We start from the raw sequence: 12,235 nt of genomic DNA, 5'->3' as shown, positions 1-12,235 counted from the left end.
GAGGGCTCCGAACAAGAATACATAACCCCCCCTGTGAGATGACAGACTCTCGAGCACAGGTGTATCTGGGACTGCCCTACCATACAAGGGTCCCCCCCCCCCCCCCGGGCACGACCCCCTTACTCTGACGGGCATGGGCTCCGACATGGCTGTCCGAGGCATGGGTTCCCCCACTGCCTCCAGCCCCCCTGGGCCTGACACTACAATCCCGTGGTGTTCCCCATACCCCCTTGTCTCAACACCTGGCCTCTGCCCATCAACCTGCTGCTGCCCATCAACCTGCCCCTGCCCAGGAGAACCACCCCCATTAGGACCACCCTCCCCAATGCTACCTTGTGTCACCCGAGCAGTGCTCAGTGTTTTCAGCCCTGGGAACTCTAGCATCCAGTCTACACTCCCCTGACCCACAGACCGCGAGCTCACTACTGCCTCTTGCGGCAGGTTATCCCGTGCTTTATCCCTGAGAGCGAGTTCCCCCCAAGGACCCTGACATCCCCACCAACAGTTGCGTAATCTGAACTAACTGGGTTTCTATAGCTCCAACCCGTGCCTGCAATTCAGACACACCCTGGTCCCCTCGGGCATACTCTCTGGGTTCATGCCTTGCCATACTTACAGGGTCCCTCTGTCCTGCCCCAACATTACCCTGTTCTCCCTCAGCTGTCCCCAATACATTTGTTTCCCTTATAGCCTCGCCTCTGTTCACCTCCCTAGTAAGGGACATATCTACTTCCCCTACCACAGTGCTATCCTCAACTGTCCGGGCCTGAGGAGTACTGTAAACCGGTGGCCTAAATGGGGTAACAAATTCGAACAGTTGGTCAAATCTGTCAGGTGCAGGGCCCCCATGGCATCCATATCCCTTCCCTGTGCCCAATCTAAGCCAGCCGGCTTAGCTCCCTTGCCCCGCGGGACACCCATGCCACTCCTTTTCCAGGAACCGCCCCTACCTAACCCAAATGACCCCTGACCGTCCGCCATTTTCCCCCACAACCAATATCAACACATGTATGATTACCAGCTAGTCACCGCCGTTGCTTAGCACGGCTATTTACATAAGCAAATATACAATTTAACTTTACCAAAAATTAAAACATTACATATAATTTACAGAAATTAACACACGGCCGAACCGCGCGGTGTCCCCTAGGCACCGCACCGGTCCAAACTGACCGCTAGAAATCCTACCGGCGACGCCAATGAAGTGATTTCTGCTGTCAATAAACAAGTAACAAATCGCTTATAAGTGAAAAACAGGTACAGTGGAGCCTCAGTTATCCGGACGCTTTCGTTCCCAAGTCCAATCGTCCAGATAGGTGAAGCGTCCGGATATCTGAAATGTGTCTATTGTTTTCATGAATGATAATGTATTTGTATACAATGCCTCCCAGTGTTGATACTAGGTTTATTTGCCTTTCATACCATATAGCAACACATGCTAGAGTTGTCTGTTGATATGAATGCTTTTAGAGGAACTTTGCTTTATTTTATTATTTTGTCATGAAATATTAACCGGACAACAATGACAACCGAATCTAGCTAAATTCTTTGTGTCCAAGTGTGATATGTGTGTGATACACTGTTCGCAATTTTTCAATTTTTGTGATTGTGGAAGTCAGTGTGTTTATACTACTTATGAGGGTCTAGCTCGTAAAACGGTGTGAAACTTAATTGACAGGGGTAATCTTTTGTACTTTGTAGGGTATCATCAAATTTTACCGTCCGGTTAAATGAAGCAAGATTAGTAGTAAATCAGTGTTTTGTGGTAAAAACAGACCGTCAGGATCCGGAACGCGGAATTCCGGAAAAATGAGACAAAATAACGTATATAAAAATCTGTTCCCAAATAAAATCGTCCGTAAACTGAAGCGTCCGGTTATCTGGCGTCTGGATATCTGAGGCCCTACTGTATATTCTTTAGATAATAGACACACAATCGACACCAGACCTTAACGTGGCTTCTTTGTCGAGATCCCCGGGAAAAGAGGCAGAAACCCGCGAAAAGGACGCCGATCCCGATAGAAATAAAACGGAAGTTAACCCCCCCCCCCCTTATACACTTCATTCTTTAAACTAAAATCAGATCACTATATCATCATATAGGGGAAAACTGAAATAATTTTCATTTATAATAATAAGTAAAAAAAAAGTTTTCCTCTCTTATGGCAGAATGCTTTCTTGTCAATGGGTTGGCCAGATAGTCCATGACTGAAATGACCTTCTTAGGGATAATTACTGGAACAAGAGTTCCATTCTGGTGTAGAAAAATGAAATTCAAAAAGTATGATCAGAAGTTATCCCCGGCTTGAAATACATTTCGAAGTTCTTTTCAACTATTGAACAGCTTGGAAGTTAAAGCGTTCCAACTATAGCCTAGCTTGAATTGTCCACTCTCCTTGAGTATACTACATTTTAATTTACTCCTGTTTCAACCCTTTTTAAGGGAATCTTTTTCGAAACTTCTTAAATTCTTTTTATCCCAAATCATTTGTATGTCAACTACAAAGAATTTCAAAAAGAGAGCTAAGTTAAAGCACTTAAATATGTAATTTTCATGTGAATTATTTCTCACATTTTTTACTTCTTGAAAATCCTCGACTTTCACAATTTTGCACAGAATCTGACGCTGAAACGACCATGTATGTGCATTCCTGTAAAGCTCTATCAAGGTTTCCAATGTGGCATTTTTCTTTTCTGATTTTGATGTCCCTGACGATGCATCTAAAACTGACGATCTTATAAAATCTTCTCAAGGACATACAGTTGAAAGCATCAATTCAAAACATGTCTCTGCTTTACTGATATAACGTTGCTGGGTTCTTTCACTTGAACTTTGTATGTGTACTTTGCATTCTTTTATTGCCTGAGACAGTAAAGTTTCCTGGCTGAACTGACTTTCGCTGTCGGTGTTGTTATTTTCAGAAGTATCTAAAGAACAACTTGACTCCTACAAAACAACATTTTCATTAAAATGAAATTTTTATCCAGACATGCAATTTATCACAAAACCTTGAAGGACATATATTGATAATCACACATGTCATGTGTCATATATTTTTTTCTCTAATTTGCTGGTGTATTTCATACAGTAGTAATACAATTATTACAACTAAGCTATTTCTGCTTTTGTTCTTCTGGCTCTTTTCACTTGACTGCACAGGTCATTATTAAGATATCCAGACTGACAATTACCACAGGAAGTCTGCACAGAAAAAAATATATTATAGTATTTAAACTAGAGCCGAGCTCGTTGCAAAGCAACGATTATGTCTTCCGCAGTCCTAGGTGTGCCTGCAGTACTAGGTGTACCACAGTCGTAGGTGTACCCGCAGTCCTAGGTGTACCCACAGTCCTAGGTGTGCCCACAGTCCTAGGTGTACCCACAGTCCTAGGTGTGCCTGCAGTACTAGGTGTACCACAGTCGTAGGTGTACCCGCAGTCCACGGTGTGCCTGCAGTCCTAGTTGTACCTGCAGTTGTAGGTGTGTTCGGAATATTACAAAGAACTTCAATGCATGTAAATTAATTATATTGAATGTTCACCTTTGATTTAATTGGGCATATAGTTTATGGTTGTAGGAAACTTTTAAAGCAATAATTTACACAAAGAAAAAGAAAGGATGAAAATATAGACATACAAAACACATTTTCACAAAATAATTTCACAGTGTGACTTCCACAATGAAGATGAGGTGACAAGCTTTGTCGAAATATGGGAAGATCTTTGATAATGGGGAGAAATGAAATAATGGTGAGTACTACAATATGTCATATGATGAACAATATAAACCAAAAAAATACCTACACATTTCACACCTCCACAGTACATTTCCACAGTCATTACATTCCATAATGGTTATTATGTTGATGGATGCACTGCAACCTAAACAGATCGTTGAACTTTTGTCAAAGTATTGAAATTCGATTGTAGTGACATCCGTGGCGACACAACCTCTGTACACTGTATCAGAACTCCAATCGCAGACCAAACAGTAGCCATTGTCTGAACATTCATAGAAATAAATACTGACAACTGAATGGAATCCAATAACTATAGTAATAAGGACAAAAATGTTCATTCTATCAATTGCGAACCTCATGCAAGCGCGCGGAAATCAGCAAATTAAATAATCAGATATCGAACCCGATGTATATTATACAATGAGATATTTATTGGTAAGCTGTTCTTAATATTTTCTGATGTTTTTAAAATATCGATCTATTATTATAGACAAAACTAGTCTCGCTCTCGAGACTTGCCTCGTGCGAGAGTCTGGTCCGATTCCTATTCTAATTTTGTGATTTGAAACAGAAGCTTAACGAGTTTATCGTTATTTTCATTGGATGATAGAAACTGTTCTGTCAACATGGCTGAATTTAAGTTCGACGAAGCGGTGAATGTTTGTTTACAAACTTGACAGCTGGATTTTAAATTGAAAGACCTTCAATTAAGTGTTCATTATTCACAACAAAGACGTTTTAGCAGTGTAACCTATGGGTTATGGAAAGACAATCATTTACTTTTTTATTCCAACGATTGTTGACAACTACAGAGATGTTTCTAACACCATAGTTATCGTTATTTCGCCACTGTGTATACGCTAGCAAAACACAAAGTCAAGGTTGGTGTGCAATATAAACTTTGTGATTTCTTATGCAGGTCCAGAACAATCTGTTGATTTATACAGTATGTAGCTGTAAGATTGTACGTACAGCTAGGCTACCAGTGAGTTGAAAACAAAACATTGTTGTAGCCTTTATAATGTTTGTCGATGAGTGCATGTATTTAAATATCTCATAGATCTACACAAGCATGTGTTTGACTTGTTATATATAAGCAAGATTGTCAGCTAGGCTACCAGTAAGTTGAAAAAAACCCACATTGTTATAGCCTATACAATATTTGTTGAATGGTGTATTAAATTATCTCATATATTTACAGAACACAGTTCAATTGAAACAACAAAATAAGATTTTACCAATTGATATTAGACTATTTTTACCTAAATATATCTTCATCGAGATCTCATAAATCTTTTACAAATGTTATGGTAAAGATGTCAAAAACTAAGTCTGAATTGTTCAATGTTTAATTCAGAAACTCGGAGAGAGCCGGAAAGTGGATCTGTTTCTGTCATCTTGATGAGCCCCGAGTCCCTTTTTCACCGAGCATCTGAATGGAGGCAACTATTTTCAACGGAAATATACCTGTCACGAGTGGCAGCCATAGCTGTGGATGAGGCACATTGTGTAGAGCAATGGTAATTCAGAATTGATAATAGCAGTAATATTTGAAACTAATTATTTTACTCTGCCTACGATGAGTTTTTTTCCCTGTATAACATTCTAATAAATTCAGGTTTATTTTCAGTATTTACATTTGCAAACATGCTTCCTCATTTAAACCTATAAACTAGCAAAAACTTTCATTTCTGTGACATCATGATTACCACACTTGCTTATCGCTTTACTGTTATATTATTGTTAACATTAAGAACATACCGTTAGTTGTTTTTTAATATTTCCATAGGTTTTGCCTTTTATCAAACGTATATATAATCATATAAATAATAAACAGCAATCTTTAAACGTTAATGGGGATGAACTTGGTTGGTATGTGGACTTAACAGGATTTGATTGCGTGACCAACCAAGTTCATGTCCCAGTGAACTTTTTAAATTGCGGTTTGTTTCTTAAAAAACACGAGAGAGTTAGATCAAAAGGAAATGTTTACAGCTTCAAATGGAAATGGAGATTGTAAACAAAATTTATATATTGGTCATAAATCATAAGTCAATGGAGGTTATAAACAAAATGTATATATTGGTCATAAATCATAAGTAATGAATCTAAATTAACAGAGAAAAATACATTAACAATAAACATACATCAATCTGAGCAAATTCTGTTATGGGTGGGTGGGAAAGTGGAGTAGTAGTAATTATTATGCACTAAAGTTTCAGCACAGTCAAACTAATAATTAAAACAAGATTGTCTTGTTTATTTGTTAAAATTTTAAGTAGTGTTTTCTTAATTTTATCCGTAGCATGAAAAATGTTTGAAATATATTTTTTTAAAACTGTTTTTCATAATTACAGGGGAGATGCATTTCGGACAGATTATAGAAGATTAGCAGAGCTTAGAGGAGGAGCAGGCTACAAAAAAGTAAGAGTTGTTGTTAATACGTGCTGGTATCTTTTTTCTATATAACTATTTAGTTAATTTATAAACGGGTCAGTGTGCAAACAAATGCGTTATATATATATATAAGTTTGTATTTTTAATTCATTTAGTATTGACGCTTGTCTCTATCAGTCTGGTATATTTTTGATCAGTATTTCACAACTTTGTGTTTTTCTCGTATAATTGTTGTGTTGTCATTTGGTGACTTATTTGCCTGAGAAGGCATAATTTACATCCAAACTGTATCAATAAATGGATATTTTTTTTCTATTTATTCATAGCATTTATTTTATGAATTTCAGAATCTCTGAGTCTATGTTCTTCATGAACATACCATAAGGACAATCAAAATCCGGTATGAAGAGTCAGGAAGGAGTCTCAAATATTACGGTCCGGCTATTGTCCAGGTGGAGACAACAACAAAAAACATTTCCACGTTCAAGAAAACGCTGATCGAGTCCCTGAAGCCGGGGAGGCATTATAGACTTGTAAATGCCACGTGCCACCCTACCTTCGGCATCGAACTTAAGGCTGACTCAATCGTAGGTTGCTTTTTTTTGGTTTTGTTTTTAATTTACGTCCTTGTAGTTTAAATTAAAAACATATCAAAAGAAACACAAATACACACTCCCACTATGTATATCTAAATGAATAATAGGAATATTGTGTAGTTTTTTTTGAATATTTTTTGTAGATCATGGACACCCTGTTTGACTTGACAGAAGATGAGAAGAAAATGAGGACAAATTTCTTTTCTCCTCCTACATTCACTATGGCGGATGCATCCTCGTTGGCTAACTGCACGAGACTCTGCCTTGGCCCGGTCCAAGTAGAAAGTGTAAGTGTATAAATAATGTACGTCGATGTCTTTTTGAATGTACAAACGTACATAATATATTCATATTTGATTTCAAATTCAGATTGGTGAGACCGGTGTAGTTTCTACCGGGTCAAGGCGGAGAGAGGTGCAGTTGGCAATGGAGGGCAGATCTGCTCTCCTTACCCTCTGGGGTAAGTAGACAAATCTTGAAGTCGTTACTGGGGAGCTGTACATCGTACAGAATATAGTCCCCAGTAACGACTTTAACAAACAGCGTTGTTATTCTTCTACACCCCTAACAAAGTTTGAGGTAAAATGGATATACACTATCTCATTGCAATATCTTATCAATTTTTTTTCGTAAAATCAATGCATTTAGACAAACATTACTTGAAAATCAAATAAATTCTATATTACTAAAAGCATTAAATTGAAATATTGTAAAAAAAAAATATCTTCATAAGTCAAATGTTATTTTGAAATTTTGAGCACACTGTTATATCTATTGATATTGGTCTATAATTTCAGACTTACGAAAGCGCGGAGTTGATGGAACATTTTGAAGGGGTGGTGCAATCGGTATCGTTTACCAGGTATTACTTAAGGTTTTTTCTTTCGTTTAATTTTTTTTAAATTGCATTTCCCGTTCTTATAGACTATAAGAATATTGCTGGTGTTTAGTGCATTAATTAGTTTTATTCTTTTGCTTATATTATAACTATTATCATCATTATTATCATTTTTATTGTTGTCTGATTTTTAAGGTTACATATATTGACGTAATTTTTTATAGTTTAAACTTTTACTGACAACATTGACGTTTAAAATTACCAATTTATTGTAGCAATCTCATCGAAATCCAGGATCACATGTTTAGAATATCCAAGAACAACCTGGCGAAGATTTTCCCTGGGGGAAAATTTAAGTTCGTAGAGGTGGTGGGGATGAAACACAACAGCGAAATTTGTGATATGCAAGTTCAAGTGAATTTTATTTATCAGTTTATCAAGCTGTGTGACATATCTTTTTTCCTATCAATTTGCAAATTGATTTTAAATGCTTTTTTTTTCTTTTCAGAGATGGGAAGAAGTAAAAGAGAATCTAAGAACAAAAGTATAAAGTACCTTGATTTGTTTTACTTTTTAAAAATTATTTCGAGCAGTATTTTTCTGAAGATAAATTGCAATTTTTTTTATAAGGCAAAAACACAGGCAGTGAAAATTAAAGTCGGCCTCATTAAAAGCTGAACATGAGAAAATATATTAAAGACAGGAAATTAATGCATTTATTTTCTTATTTAGATGCTGGAGGTTACAGCCAAAGGGCATTTTGGGCAGGAAGTCAGGGCCTATGTCAAGGATGTGTTGCTGCCCTCCCATGAAAAAAACCCAACTTTAAACCATCAACCATCCCAAGCAGCAAATGGCATGTTGAAAGACCTTGGAGAGTTGTGCCAACATGTGAATTCATGTCTTTAAATATTAAGAGGTCATATAACTAGAAATAGGAAATACACTTTAAAAGTAATGATTATATCTGCCATATTAATCCAAACATATCCACCTTCTCTTACATTACATTTCAATTTTCTAGGAGAAAAAAAGACATCCTCAGATGTTTGGAGGACTATGTCCTGCTGGACAAGGCCAGAGCAGCCACAGCATTGAACCTTGCAGTTCCTGATGCGATTGCAATCCTAAAAAACAAACCTGGGCAGAGATTAACAAATCGGGGAGGATTATGGGGAAAGTGAGGAAGGTAGCGAAAATCCCCATAGGTGTTCTATCTAAAGACACCATTCTATGCCTTACCTCAGGTAATTCCTAACAGAGATTCATTGTTTGCTTTATAGTGCGATATATTACATCATGGTCAGCTTGTAATTTAAAAGAGATACACAAACCATATTATAGAGCAGTCTCAATTTTCCTTACGATGATCTTATAAGAAGTAGTGTACATTGACTTTGTTATGCATTTGTTCTTATGATGAGCTCTTTCAGAGGAATTCTATTTTATTGAAAATAATATAATTTTGAGATTTTTCATACAACTCCTCGATATTGCACATTTTTTTACTAAAAGCAAAGCGTGTACAAATCATTGATATCCATTTTTTTGTTTTTGTAGAATCAGATGATGAAGTTGAAGAAACTAGAGTGAAGGAAACAACCTTCCCAGAGATTAGGGCAATGGTAACATGATTTGAAATTATATTCACTCAATCAAATTTTTTTGCAATTGATTCATGACTTAAAAAAGAAACCCAATTGTTCAGTTATCTAGTGTGGTACTCTGTTCAGAATAGACCCCAGTTTTTTCCTCTTAGTTCAGAGGGCTGGATAGTAGTGTCCGTTTTTAGATTATATTTACCTTCTCGCAGTATGATATATAGCATAATGCTCAAATTTGAAAGCATAAATATTTAACTTTTTTACTTTTCTCAATATTAGTTTATGGTCATATTTTCAGATGTAAAAGTTTAAGGTAGATCTGATGGTTAATTTGTTGACCATCTAGACTCCTTAATGTGCTGCTCTTTTTTTAACTAAAATCAAAGTGTGTACAATTCATTGATACCCATTATTTTTATATGTGCTGCTCTTTTTTTTAACTATAATCAAAGCGTGCACAATTCATTGATATCCATTTTTTTGTAGAATCTGATGATGAAGCCGAAGAAACTGGAGTAAAGGAAACATGATTTGAAATTATAATTATATACAGTTGGGCTCAAAATTCAATCATCAAGACAATTCTTTTAAATGGAATGATAACAATGCAAATTGATTAGAGACACCAAATTTAGGAGTGACACTTTAATATTGAAGTAAAATGAGCTATTGATCTTCATTATAGTTAAACTCTGAAGAAAATTTAACGAATATAATAATTCTCTGTAGTAGATACCCCGGTGACGGAACAGGATTCTTTCGACTTGGGTGACCTCCCTCCACCACCACCACCTCTACCATCACTAAATGAATCCATCTCCAATGATTTCCCAACACCACCATTTATTGAAATGATGGAGAATATGACAGTGGACATGGGTACCCCATTAGAAGGACCTCAGGCAGATGAGCCCCTCCCCTCCCCACCCCACCCAGACTGCCTCTGGAATCTGTTCAGAGGGTACCGATGAGTGTAAGGATGCTAATGTTTGCACTAACATATTGAATGTTTAGATCAATTTAATGTGAGAGATAACTATTTCATGTAAACACATTCTAAAAGCCTATTTATACAATATTTACATTTTCAACTGTCTTTGTCAGTGATAACATTACAAATCAATTTTGAACCCTATAGCCTAATAATTTCATAAAAGATGAGCAACATGGGCATGTCCTATAGTATAAGCGAGAAATGGTATTGGCTGCGCCGCATAGTAATACATTGCATGTGCTACATAAAATCATAGAGCTTTTCAAATGTTGTTTTTAAGCGTAGAAATTGGAAATATAACCAAGTAATAAAGTGTCATTATTATGAGGTGATAATTTTGGTTAAAACATGGTCGAATCTAGCATAAAGCCCTTCAGGCTTTATTAAATAGATTTTACCACACCTCGGACTGAATACATGACTTAAAAGAATGATATCTTATTCCATACATAAGTATATAATAAAGCAGAGTTTAATTGGCCTAACCGGAAAATGTTGTTATTGATTTTATTCATTTTAGTCGTGTACTCAGTATAGTTATAAAATATAGGAATGTGTGTATATGGCGAACTATGTAGAAATTCTATTATAAATGAAACCTTATGTCATCATAAATAATTTATTCCGAGCGTATCAATCTTAATTTTTATCTTTAGTGCCTTTACTTGGAGGTACTCATGTAATTGAATAGATTAAATAATTAAAATAGTGAAAAACATAGGATTTGATTTAAATGCTGATTTAGATGAGAGTGTGCCAAATTAGTAAAATATGGTTTCTTTTTTAAGGACCTTTGTGCCACTTGTGGGAAGAAAGGGAGAAGAGGCCTCCTTTGGCTTTCCTGCGATGCATGCCAGCAATGGTATCATCGAAGTTGTGCAGGGATTTCCATACAGGCATACAAGACCATCGGAGGAAATCCCTGGAAATGCAGACATTGCAACTGAGTGTTGCTGGGAACCAATTTGATATTTTGAAAGGGATTATCTCCCTTTTATGGCATTATACTGGTGTTGAACAATTTCAATTTTCTGCATTAATTATTTAATTTGATGGAATTAATTTGCAAATCATTTTCAAACATGTTTGAACATTGGCTTTTGTACATAGCAATATCAAAATTGTATCAATATATTGCTGAAATTAGCACCCCAAAGTTTGAAGTTTTTATTCTAAATTTGAACAAAAAGTGATGGCACAAAAAGAATTTCCAATTGGGATTTTTTCTATTAAATTCATACACCAACATTAGCATGTGCTTTATAACTTAAGGAAGTATATGACTCACGATTTAGAAATTACCGCGGAACTCCGAATGACATAAACCAATTCGCAGTCGTTAAATCTGTTGGTTCAATTCTAAGGTATTTAGCAATAAAATGTATTGTGGAAAGGATTTCATAGTTTCTTTTTAAAATAAAACGTGAACATAAATGATAATAAAAGTTAATTTAACCCAACACTCTTATTTTATGACATAAATGTCGGTTCGGTTTTCGGCAATGCGGAGGAAACGTGGATTTAATTTTGAACGCTGAAAAGACATAAAAGTTGCTAGAGCTCAGATAAAGGATAGTCGAGTCACATAATGCGAACGTTGACGCTCTCTTGGGCAGACCAATCACATCTTTTGATATTACAGCTGAATAATTCTCATCATAGATGGAGGAAGATGACTCGACGCCAGCAAAAGCGATCTGTCCAGGTTTGACCCACATGTACATTCATTGAAAGAGTAGAAGTATTTGGTAATCTCAGCGAGGTTAAGTTCGTCGAGACTGAAATGTTTTGACACACGTTTTTTCCGTTTTGGCGAATCTTGCTGAGATTAGAGTAAAAGTAAAATTGGTATGGACATCATCGAAATTTTCTTATGCCGATGTAATGCACTGGTGCTTGCATGCATTGGCCTCTGCTCATAAATGTGTAAGATACCTATACCTATATAAGTAGGCATCGTACATATTCGTGAGAAAAGGACTAAGCATGGTGTCCAGGATCGCCGCCCCTGTCACTTTTATCCAATGAATAAGCACAATTATTTGCCGATCGCATCACATTTTGTC

The 12,235-nt window shown here is 36.4% G+C and overlaps 2 pseudogenes; both read left to right on the top strand.

Moving 5' to 3' along the window:
* The first annotated feature begins 6,385 nt into the window (after positions 1-6,385).
* LOC128173344 (uncharacterized) lies at positions 6,386-8,249 on the top strand (annotated as a pseudogene).
* LOC128174610 (uncharacterized) lies at positions 8,164-11,657 on the top strand (annotated as a pseudogene).
* The last annotated feature ends 578 nt before the right edge of the window (positions 11,658-12,235 follow it).

Source organism: Crassostrea angulata, chromosome 2, assembly GCF_025612915.1.
Source record: "Crassostrea angulata isolate pt1a10 chromosome 2, ASM2561291v2, whole genome shotgun sequence".
Lineage (NCBI taxonomy): Eukaryota > Metazoa > Mollusca > Bivalvia > Ostreida > Ostreidae > Magallana > Magallana angulata.
This window is presented reverse-complemented; position numbering and strand designations above follow the sequence as displayed.